Source organism: Terrapene carolina, unplaced genomic scaffold, assembly GCF_002925995.2.
Source record: "Terrapene carolina triunguis isolate 2854851 unplaced genomic scaffold, T_m_triunguis-2.0 Scaffold25, whole genome shotgun sequence".
NCBI classification, from domain to species: Eukaryota; Metazoa; Chordata; order Testudines; family Emydidae; genus Terrapene; species Terrapene triunguis.
In genome coordinates, this window is record NW_020664376.1 from 3,353,279 (window position 1) to 3,366,931 (window position 13,653).

Below are 13,653 nucleotides of genomic sequence, written 5' to 3' on the forward strand. Positions count from 1 at the left end.
TCTTTCTTTCTTTCTTTCTTTCTTTCTTTCTTTCTTTCTTTCTTTCTCTTGTGCCATATTCTCTTCCTCCCTCCTTCTCTCTCTCCATTCCACTAATTTTGCTCTTTTACAATTCCTCTGTCTCTCTTTAAAGGATCCTCATCACATTGTATATTGAGTTCGAAGTTCTTGTCCTTGTTTACAAGGCTCTATATCTCTGCCCAGGTCTCTCACTGCACTAGCCCAGCCTCTTCACTCTCTTAAAGTTGACTGATTTCTCCCTGTTTCTCCCACACAAACATCACTGTGCCTTATTCCATGCCACCACCTACGCCTGGAATGCTCTCCCAGAATCTGACCTCATTAAAATCCCTCCTAAAATCTTGCCCCTGCCACAAGGCATAAGGAAAAAGGAGGAGAGAAGAATAATTGTCTGTACGAAGTCTGCTTCAGGTACCTGAGTCATGGCATAATCTTATTTATTCAATGCTGTCCAACTGGCTCCTAGCCCACTGTTGTTTGTTCTCACCCTCACTTGTTACGTTATGTCTTAATTGTAGGTTGTAAGATCCTTGAGACAAGAACCTTGTTTAATTAAATGTCGCTGTGAGGAATCTATTATGTAACTGTGCACCATACAAAGAATAAATAACAATTCCCTCAGTCCGGCCCTCAGACTGCTACTCATTACAGAAAGGAAGGTGGGGGACTTGGAAACTCAGCACCAGGAGTCTTGGGAGTGGGGCTGGGAACAGAGAGGGGTCTCTTCCATATTGGAAATCCATATCAATACATTTTGGGTCAGATTTTTTTCTCTTCTTCCCCTGGATGAGAGGGACTTCTGGATTCTTCACTCTATCCCCAGTGGTGGCTGTCAAGAACCAGGGATGATGGACTGAGCAGTGGATTTCTCTTTCCATGCAGGCAAAGGCTCAGCCCTCAGCCTCCCTGAAGTGAGCAGGGCATGCGTGCGGGAGCAGCATGCCTCTTCTTTCTTGCATGTGCTTCCATTGCCGGGATTGCAAAGGGAGTGAATGGCGAACTAGTGCACATTCAATCAGACTGTCAGGAAGTGTGGGGGAGTCAGGGCCCTGCACTCCCCACTTCCTGCGATTCACCGTGACTCTCAGCCAGTCAGTAAAACAGCAGGTTTATTAGACGACAGGAACACAGTCCAAAACAGAGCTTGTAGGTACAGACAACAGGACCCCTCAGTCAGGTCCATCTTGGGGGGCAGGGAGCTTAGACCCCAGCCCTGGGGCTCCCTCCGTTTCCCCAGCCAGCTCTAAACTGAAACCCACTCCAGCAGTCTCACCCAGCCTCTTCCCGGCTCCTCCTCCAGCCTTTGTCCAGTTTCCCAGGCAAAGGTGTCACCTGGCCCCAACCCCCCTCCTGGGCTCAGGTTACATGCTCAGGTGTCGTCCCTCAAGTGAAGTCACACCCTGATATCCCCATCACCAGTGCAGACAGTCCCCGTAAAACTCCCATGCAACATTCGCGGGTCAATCCGCCCCACTCCCTACTCCGTCACACAGACACCTGAAGAAAATCAGTCCGCTCATCAGCCTGGCTGCCTGGTGTCCTGACCTGGGCTTGGGTGAATTACAAACACTTGATCGTGCTATTGTATCACTTTTCCATTCCCAAATGTACATCAAAATGTCACGTTATAATAATTCATTATACATGGCACAGATATTGAAGTGATGTTTAAAGTATGAGGTAAAAATAAATCGCTCTGTATCGCTATGAAGTTGATTGACTTTTTTTGTCATGAGCTATTTCAAGGCCGTCTCACGCACATCAAAGCACCATGGTACAATAATCTATACTCACTCATTAATACAAAGCCATTACTGGATGACACCATTTCTTGTTCTCAGCAGGTCTTACTCATTGTGAAAGAATGTTGATTGTTTTCCCAGGCACTGCAATGGTGTAGCATTAGCCGAGGGCTCCCAGGATTCCATAAATTGTGAATTGCAGCCCAGGAGTGTCAGGCTGGTGAAATGCACCCAGGAAAATTCTGGCGGCTGGAATACTGTAACACAAATGATAGCAACCCAGGGGATTCTCTTGGCCCTTCCTGACATCAGATGGCTTTTTATATGCTCCATCCAAGAGAAGACCCTATCCCTCTCTCCCACAGTTACACAACAGTCAACTCTCCTAGATGCAGGATCTAGTCATACCGCCATGGTACAGGAAATACAATGCCATAAAAAAAAAAGACAAGTTAAGTAAAGACCAGCTGTGCCTGCTAGTCATCATTTTTTATATGTACTAATAATTTTGAACCAGATTGTGCCCATTGGGCTCTGGCCCACAGTAGGGGGCAGTGTAGAGCTATGTGGTCTCAGGAGAAGCGCCAGCTGCTATTTGAAGAGGTATCTGGCACACAAGGAAAACTTGCCACTACACCACCCCTTAAGGGCAGCAGCAAGCGCTTGCCTCTACTACTAATTGGTCTGATCGCTTGTACAGGGGATGTTGGGACATAGACCATCATTCTGCCCAAGGATATAGCTGTTTGCACCCTCCCCAGTTTGTGTATCTATGCAAGAGCCACCATATTTCAAAATACTTTATGTAACCGCAGTTGAGAAATAAAATCTTCAGCCCCTTCATAACGTTTGGTCAGCAAGGTGGTCGGTATTCTGTCCAGCAATAATTCCAATGTTAAGAAATCTTCTGGGAATACTAATGAAGCTAAAGTGTTAAATGCCTTGTGGCATAGGGCATATGCCAAGATGCAATAAAGTGCATTGAAAATTATGCAAGGATTCCTGCTTACCTAGTTTGAAAAAGACTGCTAGGGCAGGGCATTAAGAGGCTAGTCAGTGGCATTCTCAATTTAAAACAAAAATTGGTGTGATGTTTAGTAAAATGGTCATGATAGGATTGACTTAGTTACACAGAGTATGATGGGCTGGAGCCTTGCTCCACCCCTTGCTTCTTGTTTTGTAACATAGAGTTTCCTCCCCAACTCTGTTGTGATCCAGTTGAATCAAGCAGTGGGGGTGGGATCCACAAAGGTACTTAGGCTCCCCGGCGATCCAGAAAACCCCTGCTGAACCTTGTAACTCACTCGGCACCCATGTTCTCAGTGTAAAAGTTCCCTCAGCACCTATGTTTCTGCCTCTGGGCATGCATAGTTCCATCTCATTCTAGGGCCAGTGTCCTGATGCCTTTCTCCTGCCTAAGCCTAAGCACAATTCATGAATCAGGGAAAGATAGGCATTTGTCCACCTAAGTTGCATGTGGGACCCAATCTGGCAGGCACACCAGGTCCTATTCAAAATCTGGCCCATTTTGTAAATTTAATCACAGAATCATAGAAGATTAGGGTTGGAAGAGACCTCAGGAGGTCATCTAGTCCAACCCCCTGCTCAAAGCAGGACCAACCCCAACTAAATCATCCCAACCAGGGCTTTATCAAGCCAGGCCTTAAAAACCTCAAAGGATGCAGATTCCACTACCTCCCTAGGTAACCCATTCCAGTGCTTCACCACCCTCCTAGTGAAATAGTTTTTTCTAATATCAAATCTAGACCTCCCTCATTGCAACTTGAGACCATTGCTTCTTGTTCTGTCATCTGCCACCACTGAGAATAGCCTAGCTCCATCCTCTTTAGAACCCCCCTTCAGGTAGTAGAAAACTGCTATCAAATCCCCCCTCACTCTTCTCTTCTGCAGACTAAATAAACCCAGTTCCCTCAGCCTCTCCTAGTAAGTCATGTGCCCCAGCACCCTAATAATTTTCGTTGCCCTCCACTGGACTCTCTCCAATTTGTCCACATCCTTTCTGTAGTGGGGAGCCCAAAACTGGAGGCAATACTCCAGATGTGGCCTCACCAGTGCTGAATAGAGGGGAATAATCACTTCCCTTGATCTGCTGCCAATGCTCCTACTAATGCAGCCCAATATGCCGTTAGCTTTCTTGGCAACAAGGGCACACTGCTGACTCATATCCAGCTTTTCATCCACTGTAATGGCCAGGTTTTTTTCTGCAGAACTGCTGCTTAGCCAGTCGGTCCCCAGCCTGTAGCGGTGTATGGGATTCTTCCATTCTAAGTACAGGACTCTGCACTTGTCCTGGTTGAACCTAATCAGATTTCTTTTGGCCCAATCCTCCAATTTGTCTAGGTCACTCTGGACCCTATCCCTACCTTCCAGCCTATCTACCTCTACCCCCAGCTTAGTGTCATCCATGAACTTGCTGAGGGTGCAATCCATCCCATCTTCCAGATCATTAATGAAGATGTTGAACAAAATCAGCCCCAGGACTGATCCCTGGGGCACTCCACTTGATATTGGCTGCCAACTAGACTTTGCGCGGTTGATCACTACCTGTTGAACCCAACGATCTAGCCAACTTTTTATCCACCTTACTGTCCATTCATCCAATCCATACTTCTTTAACTTGCTGCCAAGAATACTGTGGGAGATCGTATCAATCCTTGTGATTAGCGCACTCACTTGGGGTGTGTGAGACCCAGGTTTATTTCCCCCTCTCTGCTTGACACAGAGTTAAGTGCTCTCACCTCTGAGCTATGGGATATTCTGATGTGGGGCTTCCTCAGTCTGTCTTGTTGAAGCCCTTCTCCTGTGGATAAATACTTAAATAGTCTTAGGCCAAAAAGAGCGAGTGAGTGTAGGAATGACCCTGTAGCCTGGTGATTATAGCACCCACCTGGGAAGTAGGAGACGCAGGAGACAGCCCCCCTACTCCTATCACTCTTTCATTATCTGTAGTGGAACAGCTTCAACAGGACAGATTGAGGGAGCCCCACATCAGAATAGCCCATTGTGCAGTGGTTAGAGTACACTCTCCTGAGACATGGGAGACCTCTGTTCAAATCCTTTACCCCATCCCCCCCGGCAGAGGGGTGGAATTGAACTCAGGTCAGCGCTCTGACCGCTAAGCTAAAAGTTATAAGATGGGCACGAGCAATCACTACCACTGGCCATCTTGTATGGAGTGAGACAGGCGCCTAACTCATTCCCATAAGAAACTACTTAGGTGCCTAAGCCTCCTGACTCTAGGACAGGGGTTCACATTCATGGATCGCTAAGCAAGGATAGCAGCCCGGTCATGACCCTGTAGCCTGGATTTAGGTGCCTCTCTCTGTGAGAGGTGTGAGGCTTAGGACACACCCCTTTTGTCAGCCTCGCCCATTGGCTAGTTTAGGCAGCTCCCTGTCTAATGTGCTGGCTTTTGTGGATCACAGTCTAATGTGCTTGTCTCTCTCCCTGCATCATATAGGAACCAGGGGACCTAACTTAGGCCTTGTGGATTGCAGTGTTGTTCCTGTGATTTTTTTTTTAGGTGCCGCAACACTCAACATTGCAACGCCTAAGTCGTTTTGTGGATCCAGACCTAAGTTCCTAGTTTTCATCCTGTGAGTAAAGTATAATTTTTGTTGAACTGAGTGGACTCTTGCAAAATGAAGTGAGTTAAGGCACTGTACATAGTAATCAATAATCAGTGAAATACATCATTTCCTGAGCAAGAAAAGTAGATAAAGACTAATTTATTTAAGGGTTTCGTATGCACAAGGGAAATGAGTTGATCTGAAATCACCAAATTATCAAAGTGATGTATATTTATATGAATAAATGACAATATAGATGTTTTCCCAGGAAAAGGAACTTTGACCTCTTGTAACTGTTACCTATATGAACAAGAAAGAATTGGCTGCTAGTTATTCTATGTACACTGTGAGTAGGCCTGGTCTTTGAAGAATAAGGTGTGTATCAGGAAAAGCAGGCAGACATGGATTCTTAGCTAGATATTAAGGTGGAAAGTCTTAGATGCTACTCCCACTAGGCTTTTCAATACTTAAATATGGGGTAACAGTGTCTGTCTAGATGAGGCACACGGTTGGAGATGTAGGATGGCATCTTCCACTTGCACAATGTTGCTTGATTCGGTCCTTCATAGACTCATCTCAGGTAGTGGGTGCATACCTCTCCTCCTCTGAGTTTGGTCCTGGACCTGCAGGAACTGGTGGACACTCTCAGATGTCTAAATTACTTCCTTAATCTACAGAGTTGCTCTTCTTTGAGCTAAGGAGTAATTTTGCCTCTTGTTAATGTACTGTTGTCAGTCATTAGCTTCTGCTGAACATGGCCTAAGGAGAATCTTTCATTCCAGCTGAAGCTTTCAGTCTAAGAATCTTTTTGAAGCTACCTCCCTGTTCCAGTTACTTAACTTATATCACCTTGTTGCCCGCCCTAAGGGCTCGAGGGGACAACAATGGTCCGTGGCCCGGTGTGCTTGGCACCAATAAAGACACCGAGGGGAGAAAGCAAGCCAAGTTTATTTCAGAGCTCTGAAATGGGACTAGGAGACCAGCATGTCTCAAATCCAGTGCAACAAATACAAAACAAATTTTACCTTTTATACTCCAAGCTGTTTACATATATCTCTTTGTCTGGCTGTTCCCCCTTACCCCTACCTTCCAGACAACTGTTACAATAAGCTCTACATAAGCTTGTGAGAAAACTTTCCCAGTCTTTGCGACCTTGGGTTAGACGCCTGCAAACTAACTACCCCTCCTTCCCTCCTCCTTATCTCTATTATTTCTGCTAGTGTGAGTGAAACTGCAGCCATCTGCTAGAAACGCTGACCAATACTTTTCTGCTTCAGCCTGCTTCAGAGCATGTAAGCAGTTAGCATAGAAGTAGGTGAGAGTTCACAAGATGGAGTTTGGGGGTTCAGATAGGCCCAGAGCAAAAGAGTTTCATCGACACTTTTGGCCTTCCGCTCTCCCGAGTTACCTGGTAGCTATGCCTAGTGGACCCCAACAACCTCACTCTTGCTCAGAACTAGCTCATCTTTCTTTTCCGCAAAGTATTGTTATTCATAACAGAGAGAGGTCTTTTAACAAGTTTCCCTTGTTGTGTTTTTTTTTGTGGAAAAGGAACTCTCTGCTCAGTTATGCTCCTTATTTCTTTCAAGACAGTCTAAAACCTTTTATTGTCATTACTGAAAGACTTGTTTATATATGTCCTTATTAAAACCAGTTCACTCTAGTCTCAAGGTTACACCAAATTCAGCTAATACAGCTTAAAGTCATAGTTAACTCTCATTTTGTCACTAGAGTTATTCATATGTCCCTATACTGTCACAGGCCTGGAAATAGTAAAAATTTGGACTTTTTTTAGGAACATACATAGAAATTGCCAGACTGGATCAGACCTATGGTCCAGCTAGTCCAATCATTATTTTGATTTATATTACCATAGTACTCAAGAGCCCTAGTCAGAGGAAGGTAGTCAGAAATTGGCTTAAGCTGTGAAGCATAAGATGTAATATTGCTTCCACAATTTTTTAGCATTATTATAACTCTGGATTTCTTTTTGATGTAACAGAAGTTTTCTTTCTTTCAAAAAAATCTTTTCATTTTTCGTTTTAGAGGGAAAAAACAGTTTTATACATCAGATGAACTATAGAAAAGAAAACAATAATACTTACAGGTACATTATTTATAGATTCATAGATTTTTAGGGCCAGATGGGACCAGTAGATTATTTAGTCTGATCTACTTTATCACACGTGCCAGAGAATTTCACCCAGTTACCCTCCTCTATTGAGCCCAGTTGTTTGTTTTACTAAAGCATATCTTCCAGAAAGGCATCCAGTCTTGAGCTGAAGACATCAAGAGATGGAGAATTCACCATTTCCCTGGATAGTTTGTTCTAATAGTTAATCACCCTGTTAAAAATGTGTCTCCTATTTCTGATTTGAATTTATCTGGCTTTGACAGTTGGAATACTGTATTAAAAAATGATAGCAACACTGAGGGTTCTCTTGACTCTTCCTGACATCAGATAGCTTTCTGTAAGCTCCATCCAAGAGAAGAATCTATCCTGCTCTTATGTCACTGGCAAACAAGTCCTTCTAGCTGTATGACACTATAACTCAGCATTAAAATCCACCTGGTTAACTTTCTTTATTGATTTCAGTTTCTTTTCTTACTGATTAGTAGTTATCACTGCTATTGCTGGCATTCAAAATATGATTTGCATTATAGTAGCACATAGAAGCTTCACCCAACATTGGGGCCCCAGTGTGCAAGGCACTGTACAAACACATAATAAGAGACAGTCTCTGCCCCAAAGAGCTAAGTGGAGAAGATAGATAATGGGTGGGAGAAGGGAAGTATCATTATTCCCATTTTACCCATAGAGAACTGGGAGGTGAATCCAGATCTGCTGAGTCCCATTCCAGTGTCTTAACCACAGGACCATCTTTCCTCTTAAAATGTCACTTTGTTATTTAAACTTTCTTCTACGACACTACCTCCAGAACTGATACTTCTTCAAGATTTCAGCTAACGTCTATTGGGTTTTGGTAGCACATGTGGATGGCATTTAAAGAGTTAGGGCAAAATTGAGAGGGTGACATAAATGGTTATGTAAATTACATGTCAGTAAGTGGATACAGGTAGGAGTAACATATATATTAAGGATACACAAAGGGTGATGCTGCAGAAAAGGCAACTTGCAGGACCCTGTAGAAACTCTCCCTCCTCCTTAGTTTGCTTTTCCTGTTCCACCACTCACCTTCCTGGCGCAATGTGTAATTAGACCAGTTTACATGTGCTTACACAACAGTGAGCTGGAGTAACTAACACTCCCATTTATGTTCCCACCTCTTAGTAAAGCTCTATATAGTTATTATTTATACAGCATCACAGGAGTATATACTATACAAATACAACCGACAGGTCCCTGCCCAAAGGAGTGCAAAATCCAAACCACACTCAAAATTTGGGAAGCCAAAGAACCATTACCTTCTACAGCCTGTCACTAGAGGTCTGTCAACAGGATAGGCAGGTAAAAACCTTGATTTACTTTAACAAATGCATTTGTTTGTAATTTCAAGGCTACATGTGTTCTTGTTATTGAGTTAAAGGGACACTTTTAGCTTAAATAACATTTCTAAAAAATTCTTTACCTATATTACTAATAATAACTTAGATTATTAAAAATGATTGGGTGTTTTATCTCTACTATGAGTTTTTTGTTTACTTTGAGATTTATCTCTGGAAAATAAAAATAGAGAAGTCCCTTTCATTTGCTGGACCTAATACTCTTAAAAAATGCTGCAAAATTTGGGTTGCAAATATAAGCAGAGTCAGGATGAGCTCTACCCTGACATCTGGTGGTGAATTATGGCGAGTGTGGAAAAGAACTCCAGGGGCTGATCTTGTTTGCATAGGCACACCCACGCGCGTGGCATGAAACAACAGCAACTGAAAGTGGTTACTTTGGCTGGTGTGGGATCCCCAGTTTCTCTGTTATTGGGGCATGAAGAATAAAGTTTTGTTACCCTGATTCTGTGAATCAAGGCCAGTGGAACTGTTGTATGACAGAAGGACTGAGTGAGTCCTTCACCATTACCTAAGTAGCACTTGCTTGACAAGGGGCATGGGTTACAAAACCCAGTGAATTGAGAGAGGATTTATATCTGATGGTATGGGTCTCTCTTGGAGGGCTTGACATACCAATTGCACCACCGCCTCTCTCCACTATTGAATGTCAGAGCTAACTTTGATTCCATTAGGAGTCTAGTTACAGGCTGTTGAGCTGAATTCACTTTGGGCCAATGGTGCACCAGCACTGGGGCTCCCCTATTCTGAGCTGAAATCACAAAAGAGCTAAAATCACAAAAGAGTTAAAGTTATTAAGTGCTGTGTTAACTAGGGTGGGAGCCTGAAGCTATATTGCTAAGCAGCTGGCGGAGCAATTTGTGGGGACGACTGGAGGAGCAGCAAGCGGCGTGGAGCCTTGTGGGGATGGTTGGAGCGGCTAAAGGAACGGCCAGCGGAGCTGTTTGCGGGGACGGCTGGGGCGGCTCACAGGTCACGGAGTGGAGCGGAGCAGCTTGTAGAGCGGAGCGGTTCGTGGGATGGCAGGGAGTGGACTGGCTTGTGGTGAAGGCTGTGGCGGAACCCCACGGAGAGACGGCCAGCCTCGGATCACGTAAGGTGCCCCTTAACACCATGCGTGACCCCCCTTTTACTCTGGGGCTGCACTGGCCAGGGACAGAGACTTTGCGGGTTGTTGGACTTTTGGGACTTTGGGTGGTTGCTGGACCCAAGAGACTTTGGGAGTGTTGGACTTTGGGGACTCTGGGTGATTTTTGGGTTGCTGGATTCAAGAACCAAAGGGAAAGGACACAGCCCAATTTGCTGGGGTGGGTTTTTGCTCATGGTTTGTGTTATGAATCCTGTTTGTGGTGTTTTTCCCAATTTAATGCTGATGTTGTTTACCTCATGTTATTAAACATTTTCTGCTACACTCAGACTCCGTGCTTGCGAGAGGGGAAGTATTGCCTCTTAGAGGCACCCAGGGGGTGGTATGTAATTGTCCCAGGTCACTGGGTGGGGGCTCGAGCCGGTTTTGCATTGCGTTATTGAAACGGAACCCCTAGATACAGAACCCGGCCCTTGTTGCTGCCAACTTAGGTGGGCAGAAGGGTTACACAAAGACTGCAGGGAATTTTTTTTAAACCAATCTTTCCCTAACATTTGGAAAAAAACCTGATCTTGTTAAATTAGACCTGATAGTCACCTTTGTGATCTTAAAAGTATGTTTATATTTATTTTCAAAAGGTCTTTCAGTTCACCCTTTGAAGAGTCTATCATCCACAAGGTCAGCAAGAGTGGATGGCTGTCATGTCTTAAAACAATTTTCACTGATTATGGCTATGAGAAGTTGTGTCTAATAGTATGGATGGATAAGAGGAGCTTATTTTTTTTTTAAACTGTCTGAGTTTGGTGCTTTTGAAAGTAGAAGATGGGTCAGAGTTGAGGGCTGGCTAGAACCACAATCTGGGCTGCTCTTGTCCTGTTGAAGCCAATGGACTGATTGTGAGTAGATGTTGCATAATCAACTGATCCTCTCTCCGCAGCTCTATGAAAACTATCCTGACCTGTGATCTCTCTGATATTCAATTGCCCGATTTCTCTTGAAGAGAGCCTGAAATATGTGCCAATTTTTGTGGTGAGCAAATGCTCTATATCAGTGGTGGGCAACCTGCAGCCTGTCGGTAATCCGCTGGTGGGTTGCGAGACAGTGTTTACATTGACTGTCTTCAGGCACGGTCCCCTGCAGCTCCCAGTGACCGTGATTTGCTGTTCCCGGCCAATTATGGGAGCTGCGGGAAGCGGTGGCCAGCACGTCCCTGTGGCCCGCGCCGCTTCCCACAACTTCCATTGGCTGGGATCAGCAAACTGCAGCCACTGGGAGCTGCGGGGGGCCATGCCTGCGGATGGTCAATGTAAACACTGTCTTGCGGCCTGCCAGTGGATTACCCTGACTGGCCGCAGTTGCCCACCACTGCTCTATGTGGACAAGGATGAATGAGATCACCAAATTCGTTCTCCTTGACACAAAAGCATATATGATACCATTATTAGCTGCACTGTGGAGCTTTAAATCTTCTGCAGCAATTTTCAGCCTTGTCATTATGCTGCTATCTACCAAAGAGAGCTGATTTCCAATTTCACACCATCCAAGTTTGCATTGGAGAGTCTCCATGTAGGCTGGGATCTGTCCAAAAGTGAATGGTATCATAAAAATGTCATATTAAGGCATTGTTATAGCATCAGAAAAAGGCAGATGAGGAGAAAAATGAAAAGCATTCAATTAATGTTATCCACATTAATTTAATTTATCTTAGCTGGAATAGGAAACCCTCTTTGGCATCTGCTCACATGGAAACTGATCATGTGGGAGTTTTCTGTCTAGTAGCTACATCCATTTTTTCACATCTGTCAGCCAAATCAGAAATCTAAATGCAAAATATAGCTCTTGGGAGCATTATATGGATTTAGGACACTCCCTAGAGAAATTTGGACCACTAAGTAATTAATGGATTACAATGAGGCATGAATTAAGCATTTTCATCTGTGACAGCTATAATCTTTGTGTGTGTTATTTAAAGGGAAGCAGGAGCCATTTCCCTTAGACTAACCCTCTGGATTTTTTTTTTAAAGAAATGCAACAATAAGGAAGAGGTAAATAAGAAATAGATTTGATACTTAACTGGGCACCATCATTTCTTGTGGGAATGGTGTGTTGAGGACTGGATTGGAAACCGGTTAAAAATGACAAACTATCACTTTATGTGTCAGGCGTTCCTAGTTCTGCTTGCAGGCTAGAAGGCTCTGAGAGAAGCCATCTGGGTTATCTGAGTCAGTCAGCAAACAAGCAGTATGGGAAGAGCCAGGTTAAAGCAAGGTGGGTTAATGGTGTCGCTCTGACTTAAGGAGCAGCCTGTTTTGTTTCTCTCTCTCTCTCTGTTTTGGGGTTCTTGTGCATTATTCTGAATTCTAAGAAATAAAGTAGTGTTATGTTGCAACCTTCCAGTAATGGAACAGTCTGGGAAATCCATCCTTCCCCCAACGGAACAGGAAAAACTCAGCAAGGAGAACCTTGTGGAACTTTCCTTCCTCCTGGTTTCTGTCTGTGGATTTTCTGTGGGAGGAGTGGTCTGGAATTAATCATTAACAGGTGCCAAAGTATTGAGCCAATTACCCCCTGCATGATACTATGGGTCTGTCAGGAAAGTGGGTCTGCAGCTGGGCCTGGGATCAGCTAGCTAACTGCAGCAGAAACCCCTGCTTGGCCAGATTGTCGGAGTGGTATTGCCAGGACTGCTGTTAAGCCCAGCAATAGCACTCGCCCAACTCTGCTCAACGCTTATGCCCGTAGCTGTGATCGCTTCTATGCCTGCTTTGTTCCCAGCCCTGTTCTTGCCCTGCTCCTGACCCCGACTCTGACCCTTGGCTTGGACTGCTGGTTCCTGACTCCAAAGCTCCAACCACTAGACCTGGCTGCCATTGTCCGACCATTAGGGCTGACCACCCACATCCAAGTCCATGAGAGGGTCTCTGGGCTGCCAGAGGTGCTCTCTTTTGGATTTGTCATAGAACTAAGAGCCTCACCACTCATGGTCATTAAAAGAATCCAGGGATTTTTTTTTTTCAAGAGCAACTATGTTAACCCTGATGTTCCATCTTAATAGCAACTTTGATATGATATAATTAGATTCTGCCTTTGGGACTGATAAATAAACCCCAGTATTTGTCTAGTAATATAAAGGTTTCAGGCATTCATAAACCATGGCAGATAACTGTACAAGGTTTGGGTGGGGGGTTTTTGGATTTTTTGGGGGTAATTTATCTTCTATTTTTCTGTATTTACTTCAACAATGGGAAATGCCACTAAAGAGGATTTCTATAAATTAGTCCAACAAACAATTTAAACTTTGTGCATCAGATGGTAAGCTAAGTGAAGCTGATGCAACATGTATAATGTTATGCTGGAAGATGTTAAAGGCTGCTATCAAATGTATCTTTGATCAATCTGCAATCATAGACCTCATTAAAGCTGATAGGTAGGGCCCTACCAATTTCACGGCTGAGAAAAATGCGTCACGGGACCATGAAATAAGCTCTTCCCCATGAAATCTGATCTCCCCCTGCTGCTAGGAGTGCCCCAGCCAGGGGGCTCCTCACTCTGGCTGGGCTGGAGAGTGACAGGACTTTTCCATCCCCTGCACAGCCACTGTTGGGGGGAGCTCAGACCCACCTCCACCTCTGGGAACCAATGTTCCCTCTAATTTTTTACATCCATGTGCGGAATGAAATTTGTTATG